This window comes from Pleurodeles waltl, chromosome 4_1, assembly GCF_031143425.1.
Source record: "Pleurodeles waltl isolate 20211129_DDA chromosome 4_1, aPleWal1.hap1.20221129, whole genome shotgun sequence".
NCBI lineage: Eukaryota > Metazoa > Chordata > Amphibia > Caudata > Salamandridae > Pleurodeles > Pleurodeles waltl.
The window spans coordinates 656,655,508-656,676,459 of NC_090442.1; the positions used below are offsets into that span (position 1 = coordinate 656,655,508).

A 20,952-nucleotide genomic window follows, 5' to 3' on the forward strand; every position below is an offset into this window, starting at 1 on the left:
CCAACATTGGCCTGTTGCTTTGAAAATACATCTACACAGTAATGCTTTGTAAATGTATGTAGTGTAGACCATGTGGCAGCTTTGCATATGTCTGCCATTGTTATGTTTCCTAAAAATGCCATAGATGCACCTTTTGTCCTAGTGGAATGAGCTTTAGGTGTGATTAAAAGTTATCTTTTTACCTTAATGTAGCATGTTTGAATACATTTAACAATCCATCTATCTAATCCTTGTTTAGAGATAGGATTACCGTTATGTGGTTGTTGAAAGGCAACAAAAAGCTGTTTAGTTTTCCTAAATTCTTTTGTTCTATCCACATAATACATTAGAGCTCTTTTAAGGTCAAGAGTGTGAAGGGCTCTTTCTGCGGTTGAATCTGACTGTGAGAAGAACACTGGCAATTCCACTGTTTGGTATATGGGAAAAGGTGATACAACCTTTGGCAGAAATTTTGGATTAGTTCTAAGAAAAACTTTATGTTTGTGTACTTGGAAAAAAGGTTCCTCAAGAGTGAATGCTTGTATTTCACTAACTCTTCTTAATGAAGTAATTGCTACTAGGAAAGGAACTTTCCAGGTTAGAAATTGAATCTCACAGGAATGCATGGGTTCAAAAGGTGGGCCCATTAGTCTTGTGAGTACAATATTCAGATTCCAAGCAGGAACAGGTGGTGTTCTAGGTGGAATAACACATTTCAGTCCTTCTATGAAGGCTTTGATAACTGGAACTCTAAAGAGAGAGAAGTATGTTGTATAGTCTGCAAATATGCTGATATTGGAGTAAGATGCATTTTAATAGATGAGAAAGCTAAATTTGACTAATGTAAATGAAGTAGGTAGCATACATCATCTTGTATTGATGCTGTAAGTGGGTCAGTATTTTTAGATTGACAATAATAAACAAATTGTCTCCATTTGTTAGCATAGCATTGTCTAGTTGTAGGCTTGCACGCTTGTTTGAGAACTTCCATGTATTCTAATGGGAGTTTCAAGTATCCAAATTCTATTACTTCAGGAGCCAAATCGCTAAGTTGAGAGCACTGAGATTTGGGTGTCTGATTTGTCCTTTGTTTTGTGTTAGTAAATCCGGTCTGTTCGGAGGTTTGTAGTGAGGTACTACTGACAGGTCTAGGAGTGTTGTGTACCTATGTTGTCATGACCAGTTGATCCACAGAGCATTGCCCTTGGACAGAGGGTGTGGGTGTCTGGATGCGAAGTTTTGGCATTTTGCGTTTTCGCTTGTTGCAAATAGGTCTATTTGTGGTGTACCCCACTTTTGAAAGTACTGATGAAGTACCCGAGAGTGACTCTCCCATTCGTATATCTGTTGGTTTGTTCTGCTTAGGAGATCCGCTAGCTGATTGTGTATTATTGGGATGTATTCTGCTAGTAGATGAATGTGATTGTGAATTGCCCATTTCCATATTGTTTGGGCTAGAAGGGACAGTTGAGATGAATGTGTCCCGCCTTGTTTCTTTAGGTAAAACATGGTCATCATATTGTCTGTTTTTATCAAGACAGTCTTGTGTTTGAGAAGTGGTTGAAACACTTTTAGGGAAAGGAACATAGCTAATATTAATAATAATAAATGGTTTATGTGATAGTTTAGCTATTTTGAATCCCATTCCCCTTGAATGGTAAAGTTGTTGAGATGAGCTCCCCAAGCTATCATCGATGCATCTGTTGTTATTGTGGTCTGAGGTATAGGGTCTTGAAATGACCGCCCCCTTATTAAATTGCTGAGATTCCACCATTGAAGGGACCTGTGTGTTTGGCGGTCTAACAACACTAGATCTTGCAATTGATCTTGTGCTTGAGACCATTGCTGGGCTGTTGACATTGTATAAAATTGCTTGATTTTATTAGCCAATCGTCTAGATAAGGAAAGACATGTATGTGTTGTCTTCTTAGGTAAGCTGCTACTACCGCTTGACATTTTGTGAATACTCTTGGTGCTGTTGTTATGCCGAATCGCAAAACTTTGAATTGGTAATGCTTTTCCGCTATCACAATCCTTAGGTATTTTCTGTGAGCTGCATGGATGGGTATATGGAAATATACATTTTTGAGATCTAATGCAATCATGTAATCTTGTTTTTGTAGTAGTAGAATGACGGCCTGCAGAGTAACCATGTGAAAGTGTTCTGACAGGATATATAAATTTAGTGGTCTGAGATCCAGAATGGGTCTGAGAGTGCCATCCTTTTTGGGAATGAGGAAGTATAGTGAGTATAATTCTATTGCCTCTTTTAGTAGTAGCGATTGTACTTCTTGTTGTAATGGAACATTGTGTTCTGGGGACAACTTGTGATAACGTGGAGCAATGTTTGGAGGGGTAGAAATCAATTCTAGGCAATAACCATTGCGGATAATTGAAAGTACCCATTGGTCTGTGGTGATATTTTGCCATTGGGAGTGGAATTGCTGCAGTCTGCCCCTCCACAGGAGATGTGTGGGGTTGTGCCGTGCTTAGTAAGCCACTGTTTTGATGGGGTAGTGACTTGTTTGGAGGCCTAGAATTTGCCTCTGGCTCTAAAGTGTTGGCCTCAGTAAGAGGCTCTAAATGCCCCTCTCTAGTACTGCTGTTGGTTCCCTTGTTTAGACTGGGAGGTAGAAGCATCTGTGGATTGTGGCTTGAATCTTCCTCTAAATTGCTGCCTATGAAAGGAGCCTCTGTGAGGTGTTGTATATAAAGCTCATATTGCTTTAGCAGTGTCTGAGTCCTTCCTGAGTGTTTCTATTGTGGTGCCAACCTCAGGTCCAAACAGGTGTTTTTTATCAAAAGGCATATTCAGTACTGCCTGCTGTATTTCTGGCTTTAATCCAGAGGAACATAGTCATGCGTGTCTGCATATGGTGACAGCAGTGTTCACGCTTCTAGCTGCTGTACCTGTAGCATCAAGGGCAGACTGTATTTGGTTATTACTTATGGCCTGACCCTCCTCAACAATTGGTTGAGCTCTTTTTTGGTGCTCTTTTGGCAGATGTTGTAATAGCTCCTGTATCTCGTCCCTGTGGGCTCTGTCATACCTTGCTAGCAAGGCTTGTGAGTTTGCAATTCACCATTGGTTAGCTGCTTGTGTAGATACCCTCTTGCCAGCAGCATCAAATTTCCTACTCTCTTTGTCAGGGGGAGGGGCATCCCCTGACGACTGACTATTGACCCTTTTTCTAGTGGTACTCACAACCAATGAGTCTGGCGGTACCTGGTGGGTAATGTAAGCAGGGTCTGTGGGTGCATGCTTATATTTCTTATCAATGTGTGGTGTTAGAACCCTAGCTTTAACCGGTTCACTGAATATCTCATCTGCATGTTTTATCATGCCAGGTAGCAATGGGAGGCACTGGTAACGTAAGTGTGTGGAGGATAAGGTATTAAAAAGGAAATCCACTTCCAAAGGCTCACTGTGCTTAAGTACCCCATGGTACACTGCTGCCCTAGAAATGACCTGCGTGTATGCAGTAGTGTCTTCTGGTGGAGAAGGTTTGGAAGGATGTAAGTCCGGGTCGTTAGCAGGTATAGGATCTGGATCATACAGATCCCAAGGATCAACCGTATCACCATGAGAATACATCTGTGAATGAGTTGCTGGAGGCAAAGGTGGTGGGCTGGTGGGTGGTGGTGAAAAAGAAAGTTGTGGTGAATGCGGGGGAAAAATATGCATAGGTAATGGCTTCTCCTTCCGTTTGAAAATCTTTGCTGGTGGTGGAGCAGTATCTAAATGTTAGTGGAAAGCCATCTTTCTTTTAGTCTGTAGAGAGGGCGCAGTAATTATTCTGCCAGTCTCTTTATGGATATGGATCCTTGATTGTCTCTCATCCACTATTTCAAGAATGGGTTGAATCTCTGTGTCCTCAGAAACATATTCAGATGGTTTCGATGATTTAGAGGACTATTCCTCATATGATTTGGAGCTCTGCTTAAGATGGCTCGAAAGTCCTTGTTCTTCTGAATAAGAAGACTTTTTCGGCTCCGAAGATGACAATTTTTTCGGGTCCGAAAATACAGCCAGTTGTTTCGGCTCTGAGGCAGGACGTTGAGGCTTCGACTCCGAAAAGTGTAAACGCCGACTCGGTCCGGAAGGTGAGCTTTTGGTGGACTTGCTCGACTCCGGTATTGAAGGAGGTGTGGCCTCTTTCGGCGCCGTACCCTAAGGTCAGTCAACAAGTATTTTCTTGCGGGTCGAACCATGGCTCTCTGGCAGTGGTGCACCCAAGGCCTTCGAGGACTTTTTAGAAGTGGGCGTAGGGGCAGTCGTACTCACATGCTGACTGGCAGTGACAAGGCTATCTTCCTCCGAGTCTTCTTCGGAGTCGGTGTCTCGGATGGAAACTGCCATCTGTGCCTGTTCTTCCTCCATGGTGTCGGTCTACTTGGTGTACTCTTCAATGCCATTTCCAGTCTCCTGGCTCTCCGGTCACACAGGGTCTTCTTGGATCGAAATGATCGACAGGCCTCACAATCCTCTTCTCGGTGATCGGGAGAGAGACACAGATTACATACAAGTCTTTGTATGGAAATTTTGCGTGGCATTGGGGACAAAATTGAAATGGAGTCCAATCCATTGGGCTTCAACGTGCCCGAACAGGCCCGAGTTGGGCGCTCTCACCCTGAAGGGTGAAATTTGGTTTTCAATGGTACTACCGGTTCGACTATTGGTGGAAACGCGATTGAAACAATACCGACGGTCAAAGAAAGTTATCTAAGGTTTGCGATTCGAAATCTTGGAACGAGAGGAAACGCGTTCGAACCCGACAGCGGAAAGAAAACAATCTAACAACGGAGTCGATGCCCATGTGGAGGAGTCACTCGATCCTGTGACTCCAAAAAGACATCCTTGAAGAAAAACAACTTGTAACACTCCGAGCCTAACACTAGATGGCGGAAGCAATGGGTAGCATGTGTATCTGCATCTACACATGCCATTGATTATATATATATATATATATATATATATATATATATATATATATATATATATATATATATATATATATATATATATATATATATTTTGACAAATGTGGTAGCATGGATCATTGTAGGAGGTTTTCACTATTTTGAAGTAACAGAGGTAAAGCAGTACTGAACTACTTGTTGGCTGTCTCTGAATTATTCTTAATCCAAGCATGGTGTATTTTTCTGCTTAAAGGTGAAAGATTTTCAGTTAGTCAAGTGGGCCGGCGGCCATCTCAGAATTTTTCAGACAGTGATTCTGTCAGAGCGACAGAGTACTTTACTCTGTCGCCCTGACAGAGTAAACACATATCCATCAAACCAAATCAGGCCAGGAGTTTGGTTGTTGATCTGCAGTTCTCTTGAAGTTGTTTTTAGATCATTTTCCTTAGCACTTCCAATGTAGGTGTGCATATCAATAAGTATGCAACTGCTTTTATCTTTATGTATTGTGGATGTATCGATAAGATCAGTTGTTGGGATGTTTGCCTGGGGTTGTAGGTCCATTGTATTCTGATTAGTATTGTGCTGAAAAGCTATTATTTGTGTATTGTTGCTTATGGTGGGGCAACTGTCTCACATTATCAATGGTATTGACGCTTTATGGGCAAAATCTAAATATGCCATGTCAATATTTTTCCGCGTTTGTATTTTATCTATGTACCACGGAGAGTGCTTTGTGCTACAGCTGTGCTATAATGTCCTTCACAACCATGTGTGGCTCTGACCTGCAGCAGCCGAACATTTGTTTGAATTGTTGCCATGTGTTGAATCCCACACTGCAGCGGCCTGGCATTTGGTCTGGTAATTGCCCTTATTTGGGTCTTCGAGCTTACAAACTTTCAGGACAGCAACAAGTACAAACTTTCAGGACAGCAATAAGTGCGAACACTTGAACTGTGTACTGTCTCGCCGCACGAAAAAGTCTTAACTGAGCAGTCCGTTCAGTTTACACACTGCCTTGTCCGCCAGTCTTTCTGCGGCCTGTGGTACTGTGGGCGGGCAGGAGCACTGTTCTCAGAAGTCCTTGAGATCGGAAGCAGTCGAGAGTTATATGAGAATGCTGTTTGGTGGTTATTTCGCTTTTTGGCCTTAGACTGTGGAAACACTGAATACGTTTTATTTGACATTACGACAAGCTAGAAGTCATCAGGCCTACAGCTTTTCTTCATATGTACAATATACCAAGCACCATCTCGACTTGCAGGTGATGACGTGTTTGGTTGTCTTTCGGCACCAAAAGACAAAAAACACGTCATCATCAGTGTCTGCTGCACTTTATAAATGAAGCAATAAATCAGTCAATCAAAACTGGGCAACCAGTGTAGTGTTTTATGAATCAATCAAAATTGTGCACATGCTCGCATGAAACAGCAGAGAAGCGTATGTGTGTGCTTGAATATGTATGTCGGTGAAAAGGATTTACATGTTTTCCGTATTAGTTCTTTAGCATGAACATGGGGGTATTTTTTCCCACTATTATATTTGGAAATCTCTGTGCTATGCATTCTTGGCAGGACGTCGTTATTTCGTGTGCTTATATTTTGTCATCCGTCGTAAATTACATCATGGAATTTCGTAATTTCTCATTTGAAAGGGCTTTATAAAGCACTACACAAATACCCCCATGCGTCCTGATGCCAACCAGAAAAACGTAGACGAGAAAATTCTTAAGTGAACAGCCCAGTCTTTATTTACTTTCTAAATTAGAGGTAATGTAGTTCTTCGCGAGCATATAATTAATGCATGTTCCAAACCTTGATAGCTTGGTAGATGAAAGATCTCCCGCCAATTTTTCATTTTTTGAACCAAAGTTCATCCAGAAGCAGCTTAGAAAAAGAGCTTAAGGTCCTGGGGGTTGGTGAACTCTTAAGTGAGATTTAATTGTCATAAGACCCTTATTCACTAGAAATTTGTATCAGATACACAAGGCCTCGAAAATGGCTCTTTGTTGAATGGACAGCCAATGCAGCTAATTCATTTCTCAAATGTGACTTCTAATAAGGAGAACGTGTGGAAGATTTAAAACAACTGCACTATCTGTAGTCTATTTAGGAGGGATGAAGTTAAGCCTACTGTAAGTAATTGGGTTATTAGACAGAGTACATTTTAATAAATAGAATGATACCAATATCAAATATCAAATCAGTAGAACTGGAGATATGTGATTTCATAGCTTTAGGGAGATTTAGGGCCAGATGTATGAAACTTTTTTGCACTCACAAACGGTCCGAATCGCAAAATTCGTTTGTTTGCGAATGCAAAAACGTGGTCTGCGATGCATGAAGGGCATTCGCAGACCAAAAGTAAGAAATCACAAAAATTGTGATTTTTTGCGTTGTGACCTGGTTTTGCAAGTCGCATTTTGTGATTCGGTATTTCCAGTAGGAAATTGCGAGGCGCAAATTGCGATTCGTAAAATTCAAGTCGCAAATCGATGCATCAAAAAATCGCAAATTGCGATTTTTCGCAGAATGGGATTTTGCACATGCAAAATACCACTAAATGAAACTAGGTCGTAACCAGGTGCAACCTATATAAAGAGGCCCAGAATGCCTCACTCTTTTCCACAATGGCTGCACTCTACTTCATGGCGAGGAGAATGAGGATCTTGGCAGGTTTGAGGAGAGGGAGGAGGAGACAGGAGTGCATTTTCAGAGTGCGCATTACACTTTTTAACCAGAGAGAGGAGGAAATATTTGAGAGGTACAGGTTGAACTCAGCCATGATACTTGATCTGATAGCTGAGCTACAACCCATATGTATTGCTACATGCACTACGTGCAAGGTAAACGGTGGTGCAGGGTGTGGACCATTGGCCTCTGCTTCCATTGGCCTTCGCTTCCATTTTGGTTCACGACTCCATTTTGTCGAGTCTGGTTCGGTGCGAAAGGCACTGTTCTGTGTTTTTCCACAAGCTTCGGCAAGCTGCAGGGTGGGGTGTTTTTCTGCTCAACTTCGCTCCATCTGCCTGATACGAAGGGCGCTATTTACATTCCACGAGCTATCAGTTAGGACAACAGGGGGATGCGCCTGTACTCAAGGAGGAATGCAAACTTCACCTTGGAGCCCTCTCCTGGGAACCTGGCCCGTTCTGAGGAGACGTCTCGAAGGGTGAACAAGGTACCGCCGATTGCACAATTTGTAAAGGAGGGGGTCTTTTTCTAGAAAAGACTCCTGGGCGTTAGTAAATACTATAAAGGTCAGGAGCCTGGATGGACTGGTTTAGGAACTATCTTCTGGGTTGGACGCAACGCCAGGAGGACTGATTGTCCCGAAGGAGACTCCCTGTGCCAGTCGATTTGGGTTCCGCGGCTTGGTGTGCGGCGGAGGGATGCAGAATCTCTTTTCGGTGAAGCCTTTCAATTTATAAGCATTGAAGTATATTGTGTGTGCGTGTGTTATATGCACTTATTCTTGCAGTCATTTTCATGCTATTAAGCATTGAAGTATATTGTATGTGCGTGTATTGTATGCACTTATTCTTGCAGTTATTTTCATGCTATTCTTCATGATATCACAGAGTGCTTATATTCTCACCATTATTCTCATGTTATTCTCTAGATATATATTAGTGTGGTTAATTTTGCCATCTGAGAACTTGCCCCTTAAATAAACTTGATTATTCTACTCGCTAAGGTGTCTGAGAGTGATTGCTTTACATTGTGCCTTAAACTATCCTGAAGTGCATAGTTCTGATATTCTGAAGGGTAAAGCAACACACCATACTGCAGCGCAGAACACTAAGGACTCACAGCATACCCACCCATGTGCAGGTATTATGCTCCCTCCACCTACTCGCCTCAGGGAGCTATCAAGGGGTCATAGCAGCAGCTGGAGGGGTCACACAGAGTACCCTCTATGGATTTTTCAATGCATTTATCAACGCCATGCTGAGTAGGATACACCTGTACATCAGATTCCCCCACACCCCACAGGATATAAAGCAGACAAAAATTGATTTTAACCAGATAGCACAGTTCCCCCACGTCCTAGGTGCCATAGATGGGACACATGTTGCAATCTGTCCACCATCAGCCACAGAGTATGTGTACCGCAACTGTAAATACCAACATTCAATGAATATACAGGTTATTTGCAATGCCTCCTATATCATTACTGATCTCGTGGCCAGGTACCCAGCAAGCACACATGATTCGTACATCTTTCACCATAGCGGCATTCACACAAGACTGCTAGCTGGGGAGTTTGGAGAAGGATATCTACTAGGTATTGTCCCTCTATACAATGGCGCATTGATGGCGTGCTGATGTCAGATGGCTCAGTTACTCATCATACCCTCTGTCCCTTCCAGGAGACAGTATCTACGCAGTGCGCAACTACATTATGACGCCCTACCTCAATCCTGCAACACCTGCTGAACAGAGATACAATGCAGCACACAGGGCGACCCGCAACATTGCGGAGCGCACCTTTGGACTGCTGAAGAGTCGCTTCCGGTGCCTCCACAAAAGTGGAGGGGCACTACAGTACAGTCCAGAGACCACATGTAGAATAGTGGCTACTTGTGCAATCTTGCACAATATAGCTACCGCCAGGGGCATACCAGTAGAAATATGTGAATCTGAATCTGATGAGGATGATGATCCCATACCACCCCTACAGCCAGTAGACAGGACCAGTGCAGCAGAGGGAAGGCAAAGGCGTGCTGACATCACACACAACCATTTCAGATGTAAGTATGAATAACACAAATGCACTGACAAATGTACATGTAGTGAAGTAAATGTATTACCTTAATGTCAGGTAATGTTAGTCCAACGAATAGCAAAAGAATTCAGTTAAAAAAAAACTAGAAACAATAGAAGTTCAGAGTAATGCACTATTACTTCATAGTGAACTCATTACCCCTCTGGCCACTACAGTTACTTCTTGCGGCCACGCACACCACTCGGGTGTCCAGTTGCCTCAGTGGCACCTCGATTGTCAGCCTCAGTGGCAGTGCTGTGCCTGGCACTGCGCCGTCTGGTGTCCATTGCGGGTACAGCTAGGCTGCTGAGGCTGGAAGTGTCCTCTGTGTCCCCCAGTCCAAGCTCACTAGGTGTGGCTGACCTCTGTCCCATGATGTTGTCAATCACATTTGTGATTTGGATAAGTCCGTTAGCCACATCCCTGCTGCTGTGTGCTGCCTCCACCTGTGCAGCCACTGCACGACGTGCAATCAGTGAGGTTGAAGTACCTAGCCTGTTGACAGAGCGACAGAAGCCCCCGAACATGTTCATGAATCGTCGCTCCTGTCTGCGGTGGCTCACCCTGTCATGGCGCAGCTCCTGGCATAGTTCCCGCACAGCAGAAGTGAGCTCCCTTGTGTCCTGCGATGCCTGCACCTGTCCCTCATGCAGCTGTTCTATATTCGCATTCAGGCACTTAAGCTGGCGATGCAGCCCCCCCAGGTTGGTGTTATGTTGCTGCATTTGTTTTTGTAAACCAGTGATCCTTTTGTTCTGTAGGCGCTGCTGCTGCAACATAGCTGCTTCCAGCCCACCAAAGAAGGAGGGACCCTCACCTGCCTCATTCGCCTGTGCACCGGCATTTGTCGCCATCCTGTGGGTGCTGTGGTCTGCTGAAAACTGGCCTCCTGCATCTGGGTGTGCCTGCCAGTTGGGGATGGAGTATGTGGCCCTTCCTGCTGCTCATCCGAGTCCTGACTGAGCTCTGGCAGTGGCAGTGCCCTGGGCCTGGTCGGAGTGGCGCAATGGTGAGAAACCCACTTGTGTTTGAGTCTGAGGCTGGATGGGTGCCAGTCTCCCCTACGTCGGCACATGCTGTGGCTGCTAGGCCTGGCCCACCTGCAATGACAATATGCAGCATGCCAGTTATGTTTGTTGCAAGTAAGGGCACACAATGGTAATAAAGATACAGGTACTTCTCTTCACTGTGTTGTGGGTGTTGTGTTCCTCTGGGTGTTGCTCTACTTAATTAGATTGTATGTGCTACTTTCAGCTCTGGGTTGTGGACTGCCACTCCCATAATGCATTGTTGTGCTGCTTCTAAGATGTGGAATGGACTACTTCTCACAATTTTGTACATTACTTGCTAATTCCTAAGGGGCTTTTGTGCATACACATATGGGGTTACAATTCAATATTGCACTTACCTTGGCTGGTACTTGGTGTGCCGGAGGTGTCTAGCTCTGTGACCCCAGTCACTGCTTCAGGGAGGAGTGTGGACTCCACTAAGTCCTCTAATGGGGTGGATGGTGCCTCTGTGGGTGGACCACCTCCTGTGCCCCTGGCCTCCTGCAGTCTTCTTGCCACCCTCTCCTTCACACGGGACCGCAGGTCATACCACCTCTTCTTAATTTCGTTGACCGAGCACTGTGTCTCTCCAATAGCGCAGATCTTGGTTTGTATATCTGCCCAGAGTATCCTTTTCTCACTCTCCGGCACCTGGAGTGAGCTTTTACCAACAAGGCAGTCATGGCTCCTGACCACCTCCTCTGTCAGCACCTCCAGCTCTTGCTCGCTAAATTTGAGCTTCCTCTTTCTTTCTCCCTTCTCCTTTCCTTGGGCTGAGGTGTCCATCGTTGTTCAGGTGTGCTGCCTCCTTCAGAGTGTTGCTCAGTGTGGCTGGGCTGCTCTCTCTGGATGCTGGTTTGGGTGTGGCACCTGAAACTGCCTGGGATGACTCACTTCCTGCTTGTGATGTCATCACGCTCTTCCAGGTGTGCTTTTTCGAAATTGCTCGCAATATGCGATTTTCAATTACCGAATCACAATTTGCGAAAATGCAAATTGCGATTCAGTAAATCGGCCTCGCAAACCACAAATAGCGATTTTTAAGAAATCGCTAATTCCGAATCGCAATTATGATACATGGCCTATTGCGACTCGGAAATAGCGATTTCTTAAAAATCGCTATTTGCGATTCGCAAGGCCATTTCTTCATACATCTGGCCCTTAGCACCTATAAGCACAAAGTGCCGCTTGTGGTCTTCTGGTCGTGCTAGACTATGGGAAAGTTACAAATTCAGACTGACTGTGTTGAAGCATGGGCTGGACACAGGAACCATGTCAGTACCACTGAAAAAGTGCCATTCTCAAAGTCTGGCCTGAAGAGTCCAGTACAATTAAAGAGAATTTAAAATTACAAATGACAAACATTTGAGTGTAAACAGAATTTCCAGGTCTGTTCCCAAACTTAAGTTATAACTTATTAGGTGTAATAAGGTAACCTAATGTTATCTTACGTGGGCGATAGGCCTACAAATCTGGAAAAAAAACTTTACAAGTTTTTCAGTACCTGGCCATGTGAAACGTAAACCCATATTACCTGCTTTTAAATAGAATGCACCCTACCCTATAAGCCTTTAGGGCCTTCCTTAGAGTTGACATATGTATTCAAAAAGAAGGTTTAGGCTTGGCAAAAGGTTTATTTTGCCAGGTCAAAATGGCAGTTTAAAATTGCATTATAGACTGCAGTGGCAGGCCTGAGGCAACTTTTCAAGTGCTACTTTTGTAGGTGGCACCAATAATGCTGCAGGCCCACTAGCAGCATTTAAGTTACAAGTTCTAGGTTTACCAAATACTATTTACTAGGGACTAAAAGTAAATTAACTGTGACACGTAGGTGTGGATGAATGGTACTATGTTTTAGGAAGAGAGCACAAACACTTGATTACTGGTTAGCAGTGGTAAAGTGCACAGAGTCCTATAGCCATTAAAAACAAATTCGGCAAAACAGGAGATCTGAAGGCAAAAAGTCTGAGGGATCATCACCAAGGGTATGAGGGCTAACACCTGCATATAAAGTATTATAATAATCAAAGTAGGAAAATATTACTGCTTGCCTTTCCCTCTTCCGATGCAATATTGGAAGGAATGAGAACAATTTTCATAATAGGTGAATGTAGGAAATTGGGTTAGTGGTTGAGGGTGTTGAAACCATACTCAAGCAGCAACCGCAATCTCTGTCCGGGAGATACAAAAGCAAATCCCAAATTAACCTTTGTTCAGCCCTCTGGTAGCTTGGGACAAAAGCAGTCAGGCTTAACTTAGAGACAACGTGTACAGAATTTATGCAGCACTTCAGTGATAAAGTGAGAACACAACTCTAGAAAAAGTCCCAACACCAATTTAGAAAAATAGTGTAGAATTTCATTAATTATTTGAGACCAAAACAACAAAAATCCACTCATTACAACTGGACAAATGCGATGTAAAAATAGTGTCTAGAAGCATGAAGCATGTGGTTATCTGGTTGGGACAAAGTAGCAAGTTAAGGCCAACTGCAGTGGAGCATGGTCAGGACACAGGGACAAGCTAGGCTCTCTGTACCTTAAATCCTGGTCTGAACTGCATTGCGAGAGCCAGCATCAAGGATGTGCAGCGGTGGTTCTAAGGAAGCTTTAGGGCTGTAATGCGGAGTCCTGAGTCATTGAGTATGCCATTGATGAGGGGCTTGTGATGCCAAGTCCTCCATCGAAGATGCATTGTGCACTAGCAGTTCCGAAGAAGCTGTGAGGCAGCAAAGTGGAGTCCTGCGTCATTCTTGGGGATACCATTGATGAGAGTTTTACGATGTGAAGGCTTGCAGTAGCAAGTAGCAGTAGCAATTCTGAGGAGACTGCAGGCTGCGCTGAGAGGTCCGGAGTCGGGGATGTGTCATGTTGTGGCAGTTCTGAAGTGGAGCTGTAAGGAGTACAGCTGGGCTGGAAGAGCATCTTTATGGCCAAATCCAACAGTCCTGGACTGGGCTGGCACCACTAGGAGCTAGGACTCAAAGCAGGCAGAGTCTAGGTGCTGGGTTCAAGGTGGTTAGAGCCTTTTCTGGCCCTGATGCTCTGATCAGGAGGCCAAGCAACTGGCCCTTGGAGTCACTCTAGTGATCCTGGGTTCAAGATGCAGATCCAGTCCTTTCACTTAGGCTACAGGGCAACAGACTAGCAGTCCTTCTTGCAGAGTGGCACAGCGGTCCATCTGAGTCTTCCACAGGTCCAGAGGTGTATTAAACAGTAGGGTCAGAGGGTCCAATATTTATGGACCCACTACTTTGAAGTAAGAAAAGGGTCTGACGTTTTCACCCCCATAGATGCCTGGAATTTCTTGCCTCCCTGCCTTAGCTCTAGCTTGTCTATGGTTACATAAAACTTGTGTCAAACCCTTCCCGAGTTTGCTCAGGCAGAGCCTTTGTGATGTACCAGTGGGGTAGGTGACAGCTCCCGCAGGCCCCCATCAAGTCAGAGAGAGCCCATCATGCCAACACCTATTCCCCCTTTTCTCACTCTCTGGGAGCAATACACAAAGACCAATTGCCAGGTACACCTAAAGCATGTGACCCAGGTTACAGACTGCAGGTACCCAATGGCTAGGACAAGAAAATGCTAACTTTCTTAAAGTGGTATTTTCAGAACTGTGACTGAAAATCCAACTTTGCCATTAAAGAGGATTTAAAATTACAATTCTTTAGGCACCTAACTAAACATTCCCAACTGCTCCTAATTAAACATTAGCACTTATTAAATGCAATAAGGTAACCCAATGTTATCCTATGGGAGAGGTAGGCCTACCAGTAATAAAAATTAATTGAAGAGCTTTTCACCACCAGGACAGGGAAAACTTTAAAGTAAGTGTCCAACTTGTTTAAATATTCTGCCCCATGTTTTTTTAAGGCCTACCCTAAGGGTGACCTAATTCTGTTCAAAAAGAAGGTTTATATCTGGCAAAAGATTTACTTTAATGCAAATGTATTCGTGCACTCCCTTGTTAACTCAAATAACTAAACCAATAGAAAATTTGGGTGCTGATGGGGAATCACTCACTGATCCCAGGTTTTTATCCTGGTCCTAATTCAGTAGCAACCCTAAGATTCATGCAATTCAAACACATTGCTAACTTAACAGAAAACAAAGTGCAGACTTTGGCATTCTCTAATGACGAAGCTCAATGCATATATTTATTTTTTAAGGAATCTGAAATTACTACCAAAGGTCTGGGAACAGTTGGTTGCAATATACAACAATTATTACACATTTCCAAAAAAGAAGTAAACCAGCAGCTACAAGCTGCAACATTCATCAAAAACCATAAAGTATAAAGGATCCCTAGGGGCCTGAGACTAGCACTAAAACCCACTCTTTTAAAAAATAACCAAAGGTTCATAGAAACATTTTAAACAAATGCTCACTGGATTAAATATTATTAATCACTGAGGAGTTATCTAGAACACTGGATGAATTTACCATAAAATGGAACAAATGAAGTTAGAAATCAGGAAACAGACAGAGGCCCTAATTCTGAGTCTGACGGGCGGCGGAGGCCGCCCGCCAGACTTCCCCCCTCCGAAATACCGCTCCGCGGTCGAAAGACCGCGGAGGGTATTCCGAGTTTTCCCCTGGGCTGGCGGGCGGTCTTCGCAAGACCGCCCGCCAGCCCAGGGGAAAACTCCCTTCCCACGATGACGCCGGCTCGTAATAGAGCCGGCGGAGTGGGAAGGTGCGACGGGTGCAGTTGCACCCATCGCGTATTTCAGTGTCTGCTTTGCAGACACTGAAATACTTTTAGGGGCCCTCTTACGGGGGCCCCTGCCGTGCCCATGCCATAGGCATGGGCACGGCAGGGGCCCCCAGGGGCCCCGCGACTCCCCCTCCCGCCATCCGGTTCCCGGCGGGAGAACCGCCAGGAACTGGATGGCGGGAGGGGGAGTCGGAATCCTCCATGGCTGCGGAGCGCGCTCCGCAGCCATGGAGGATTCCTACGAGCGGCGGAAAGTCAGCGGGAGACCGCTGGCTTTCCGCGTCTGACCGCGGCTAAACCGCCGCGGTCAGAATGCTCGTAGGAGCACCGCCAGCCTGTTGGCGGTGCTCCCGTGGTCGGTGGCCCTGGCGGCCACCGACCGCCAGGGTCGGAATGACCCGCAGAATCTGAGAATAGGGATAAGATAATGAAGGACATCAACATACAATTGTAGCGTTACACTACTGAGATAAGCAACAGGAAAATTAAGCATTGAATTTTGAATGTATTTGTTTGATTAACGTTGGATAATATTATCCAGTTGCATTATGGTGCATTATGGAGGAATATTCATAATCGAGTTGATAGATTGATAGGAGTCAGAATTATTATGACCCAATTATATAATTACATGTATACCATTTGTTCCCTTGCTTTTAATGATCTCCCGGTGAAACACCAGAGGTTCGAAATGCATTGAAGATTTTGTTTGTTACACACAATGTATACCTGAATATTTGTGGGACAGAGCCACAAGTTTGTGACTTTCTAAAACATTTTTTAAACCAGAACAGAAATTGATTAACAAAGCATTAGATAAAGAGAAGTACCCACTTTGGGACCACAAGGAGTGCGAGGGGACACACTACACCAGAATTAGTACAGTGCATTCAGGAAATGATTTATTTTGCCAGGTTGCAATAGAAGTTTAAAACTGCACACACATGCTGCTATGGCAGGGCTGGAACGTGTTTGCAAGGCTGCTTAAGTGAGTGGCGCAGTCAGTGCTGCTGGCCTACTAGTAGCATTTAATTAACAGGCCCTGGATACATGCATTATCACTTTACTAGGAACATACAAGTAAATTAAATGTGCCAATTGGGTGCAAGCCTATTTCACCATGTTTAAAGGAGAGAGCACTTTAGCACTGGTTAGTGGTAAAGTGTATAGAGTCCGAAAACCCCACAAAAACGGGTTCAGATAGTAGGAGGGTGAAGGCTAAAAGTTTTGGGATGACCATGCAGAGTGGTCCAAGTCTAATAATTAATATAATAAAAGTAATTTAAACGTAATTTGTTAACTTGAGATCTAAATGATAGCCTGTTCCCTATACAGATTACAAGACTGTTTGCTTCCTAAACAGGGGTGCAGGTTGATTCAAGTCAGCAAGCTGCTAACTAAAAGTCTAGGCTAAATGAGGACCTCCAAAGATTACCACTGTGGTCTTTTCACCATTATATTTCAATGATATGTCTCCCATCCAGTGGGCGGCCTGAGAAAGACATCGCTCAATTTGTGCAACTACAGGTTGTATCTCCTCCTTGAAGGATACCACAGTCTGCATATCATCTGCAAGGGATATAATTTAGTATTCAGCAAATTGTATTAGGATACAGGGAGCCTAAATATAGATTTAATCATGTTGGGTTCACAGAAGAGCCCTGTGGGCCCCTCTCATCAAATAGCCTGAACTAGAATGAAACTCCTCAAGTTTCAATGTTTGAGCTCAATGTTCATAAAAGGGGAATATTATATAATTCCATTTCGATTCAAATGTTTTAGAAGTGTGGCATGAGAAACTACCAAAAGCAGCACTTTGGTCTAATAAAATAATCACTGCCTTGTTTCCATGGTCCAGAGTCTTAGGTAGAGCTTAAGTAGCTACAATTAACACTGACTCTGTGCTGATTCTGAGATATATCCAAAAGATCATTTGTTTCAAAGTGTCGAGTCAGCTGTCTGTTCACCTCCTTTTAAATAATCTTTGCTGGAAGACATAGGAATGATACTGACTTGTAATTACTCAACACAGAGGGGTAGCAACAATGTTATTCAATAGCGGAATCACAATAACTCTCTTTCAGTACAAATGAGCAGTAGCTACAGCTAATGAAGAGCTGCATAACTCTACGAATACTGCCGAAATCACATTTGATACCTTGAGTAAAATAAAGGGAGGGCAAGGGTCCAACAGAGTGCCAGATTTAATCTCAGTGGCACCCAGGAATTTTAGCAAGGAGGAAGCAGGTGTGTGGGCCACAAACACACACACACACACTCAAACATACCCATGTGATCACACCTGTGCATACACACACTCATTCACATCACTCACTTTCAAATATTCATACATACATACATGCTCACATGCACCAAATATTAGAAAACATTACACTTGCCTGCTGAAGCTATTGGGTAGGGAAGCCTTGGAAGTGACACAACGGCTCAGACTACCGACCTCTCTCACTGGCTGACATTAGGTCAGCCTAAGAGAGGAGGCAGCAGTCCCTACCTTGTCACAGAAAGGGATGGGGATCAGTGAGAGTTGCTGACCCCACCCCACTTTGTGACGAGATGCAAGTGATAGACACTCAGCCATGGGCACTTCAGGGCTTAAAACCATGACAAGGGGAAGGGCTTTGAGGTGCTTTGCCTGGCTGAAGAGGTCACACCCCCAGAAGCTGTGACATTTTCAGCCTGGCAAAGTTCAGCCCAGGCAGCTAGGAGTCTCGACATTTAGCACATGTCTAGCTCCTGGATGCCTGAAGTAAACAAAAATAATGTTTGGTCAGGTTGACCTTTGCTCAGCCTGACAGACATTCTTCTTGTCAGGAAAAAGGTGGGCGCATGGCCCCTTCACCCGAATGGACAGGCCGCAGTTGCTTAATCTGCAGCAGAATTTTTTTTTGTTTTTCTTCTGACATGGGATAGAATTGGCACAAAATAATAAAACAATGTTTCTATTGTCTGGGGCTGTTTAGAAAAATTAGCAGCAATAGTTTTACTTTTAGTTTCAAAGAAAGTAGATAAATCTTCACATAATGTTTGTGACTAGGGAATTGGTGTTGCTAATGAGAGATGGATTATTTAAATTCTTAAACTCTGAGAAAATTTCTTAAGATGAACGTTGGCTATCTATATTCTGTTTGCATAGTAATACATCTTGCTTGTTTTAATTTGCGTTTATAATTCTTTAACATCAACTGATAGGCCTTCTTGTCATCTGGGAGGTAGGTGGTAATGCTCTAAGGAGGTGCCATAATTGGTGGTGTGCTAATTGGTTGGTAATACAGTTTGAGTAGAGCTTTGCTTGGGTCATTTCATTTTGTGGATCATCAGATAGATACAGTAGTTCAGATGGACTTTGTCATCTATGTGTTTGTTCAGTTGATGAAAATCTAGTTTTGCCTTATGTAGCACAAAGATCAACTTCACAGGCTCTTGGTAATCTCTGATCCTGTTCCATATCTTTTCTCATTGGTGCCATTTAGACTCAGACGTTTGTGCTAAAATTGGTGCAAATGCAATTTGTACCCATTAAGTGGATGATACACAGTCAATTATTGATCTTAGGCTGATCTGCCCCCACGGAGGGCAGTAACTACTAGACACCAGGGATTTTGTTTGCACCAATTTCACGCAAGGGGAGCGACCCCTTAGGCAAGGGTCGCTCCCCTGGAGGGCAAATTTATTTTAGGCCATTTCTGCCCCCTTGGGGGCAGATCGGCTTATTTTTGTAAGGCTCTTCGACCCCCCGGTCCACTCCCCGGGGGCAGAAACCCTACAAGATGCCAGGGAATTAAAAAAAAATAGTGGGGTGCTGGCTACCAACCCGTATGGGCATGGTTATGCCCCCACCCCAACTGAAGGGGGTAACAGTCTTTCAGCTCTCCTCCCGCACACTAAAACATCTTATCCCACGGCAATCAAGAGGACATTTGATTATTTTGGGTTTTGGTTTCACATTTGGGCCATGAGAGCTTGTCTAACTCTCAAAATCGTCACACTTGGAATGGTGAGGGCTGCACTTTTTGGACTTTGGGATGCTACCATGTAGAAAAATCTAGGAGTCCTAAAAACATCTGAAAACTAAACATCTGGGTGAGTCCAGGGTGGTGTGCTTCACATGCACCCCGCACCATTTTCTTACCCACAATGCCCTGCATAAATCCAACTTTGCTTGAAATCACACATTTTCCCCACATTTTTGTGATGGAACCTTCTGGAATCTGCAGGATTCCCAAAAATGTCCTACCACCCAGCATTGTCGCATCTATACCGAGAAAAATTCTGCCCCACTTGTCGGCCTAAAAACATTTTTTCCAAACTGCCCTTTTGGACCAGCTTTGGTTCCCCCTCAATTTCGACATGTTTTTGACACTTCCCTGTCAGAGGCACTTGGCCCATCTACACAAGTGAGGTATCATTTTTATAGGGAGACTGAGGGAAATGTTAAGTGGTAGGAAATTTGTGCTGGTGTGGTGATTCCACACAGAAATGTGGGGAAAATTTGATTTTTTTAGCTACATTTGAGGTTTCTGGGGGATTCTTGGTAAGAAAACACTGGGGGATCCACGCATGTCACACCTCCCTGGACTCCCTTGGTGTCTAGTTTTCAGAAATGTCCGGGTTTGGTAGGTTTCCCCAGATGGCTGCTGAGCCTAGGACCAAAAATGTACCCCCGCAAAAAACAGGTAGTTTTGTATTTGATAATTTTGATGTGTCCACATAGTGTTAAGGGGCATTTTCTGTTGCAGACACTAGGCCTACCCACACAAGTGAGGTACCAATGTTATCAGGAGACTTGGGGAACACAGAATAGCAGAACAAGTGTTATTGCCCGTTGTCTTTCTCTAAATTCTTTACTTCCAAATGTAAGACAGTGTGTGAAAAAGACATCTATTTCAGAAATGCCCTGTAATTCACATGCTAGTATGGGGCCCCCGGAATTCAGAGATGTGCAAATAACCACTGCTTCTCAACACCTTATCTTGTGCCCATTTTGGAAATACAAAGGTTTCCTTGATACCTATTTTTCACTCTTTATATTTCACCAAATGAATTGCTGTATACCCGGTATACAATGAAAACCCATTGCAAGGTGGAGCTCATTTATTGCCTCTGGGTAGCCTGGGGTTCTTGATGAACCTACAAGCCTTATACATCCCCGCAACCAGAAGAGTCCAGTAAATGTAACAGTATATTGCTTTAAAAAATGAACCATAGCTGAAAACATTTATAGAAGAAAACGTGGACAGAAATGGCTCTTTTTTTAACCTCAATTTCAATATGTTTTTATGTTAGCTGTTACTTTCTGTAGGAAACCCTTTAAGGATGTACACAAATGACCCCTGGCTGAATTCAGAATTTTGTCTAGCTTTCAGAAATGTTTAGCTGTCCGGGATCCAGCAATTGTTTCACATTCATGCCTGTCACTAACTGGAAGGAGGCTGAAAGCACAAAAAACAGTAAAAATGGGGTATGTCCTAGAAAAATGCCAAAATTGTGTTGAAAAATGCGT

At 43.8% G+C, this 20,952-nt stretch overlaps 1 protein-coding gene across 1 annotated transcript in view; it reads right to left on the bottom strand.

The window, feature by feature from the left end:
• The window catches only part of PLXNC1 (plexin C1), a 449,291-nt gene that overhangs the window by 238,824 nt on the left and 189,515 nt on the right, over window positions 1-20,952 (bottom strand). The window lies entirely within an intron of this gene.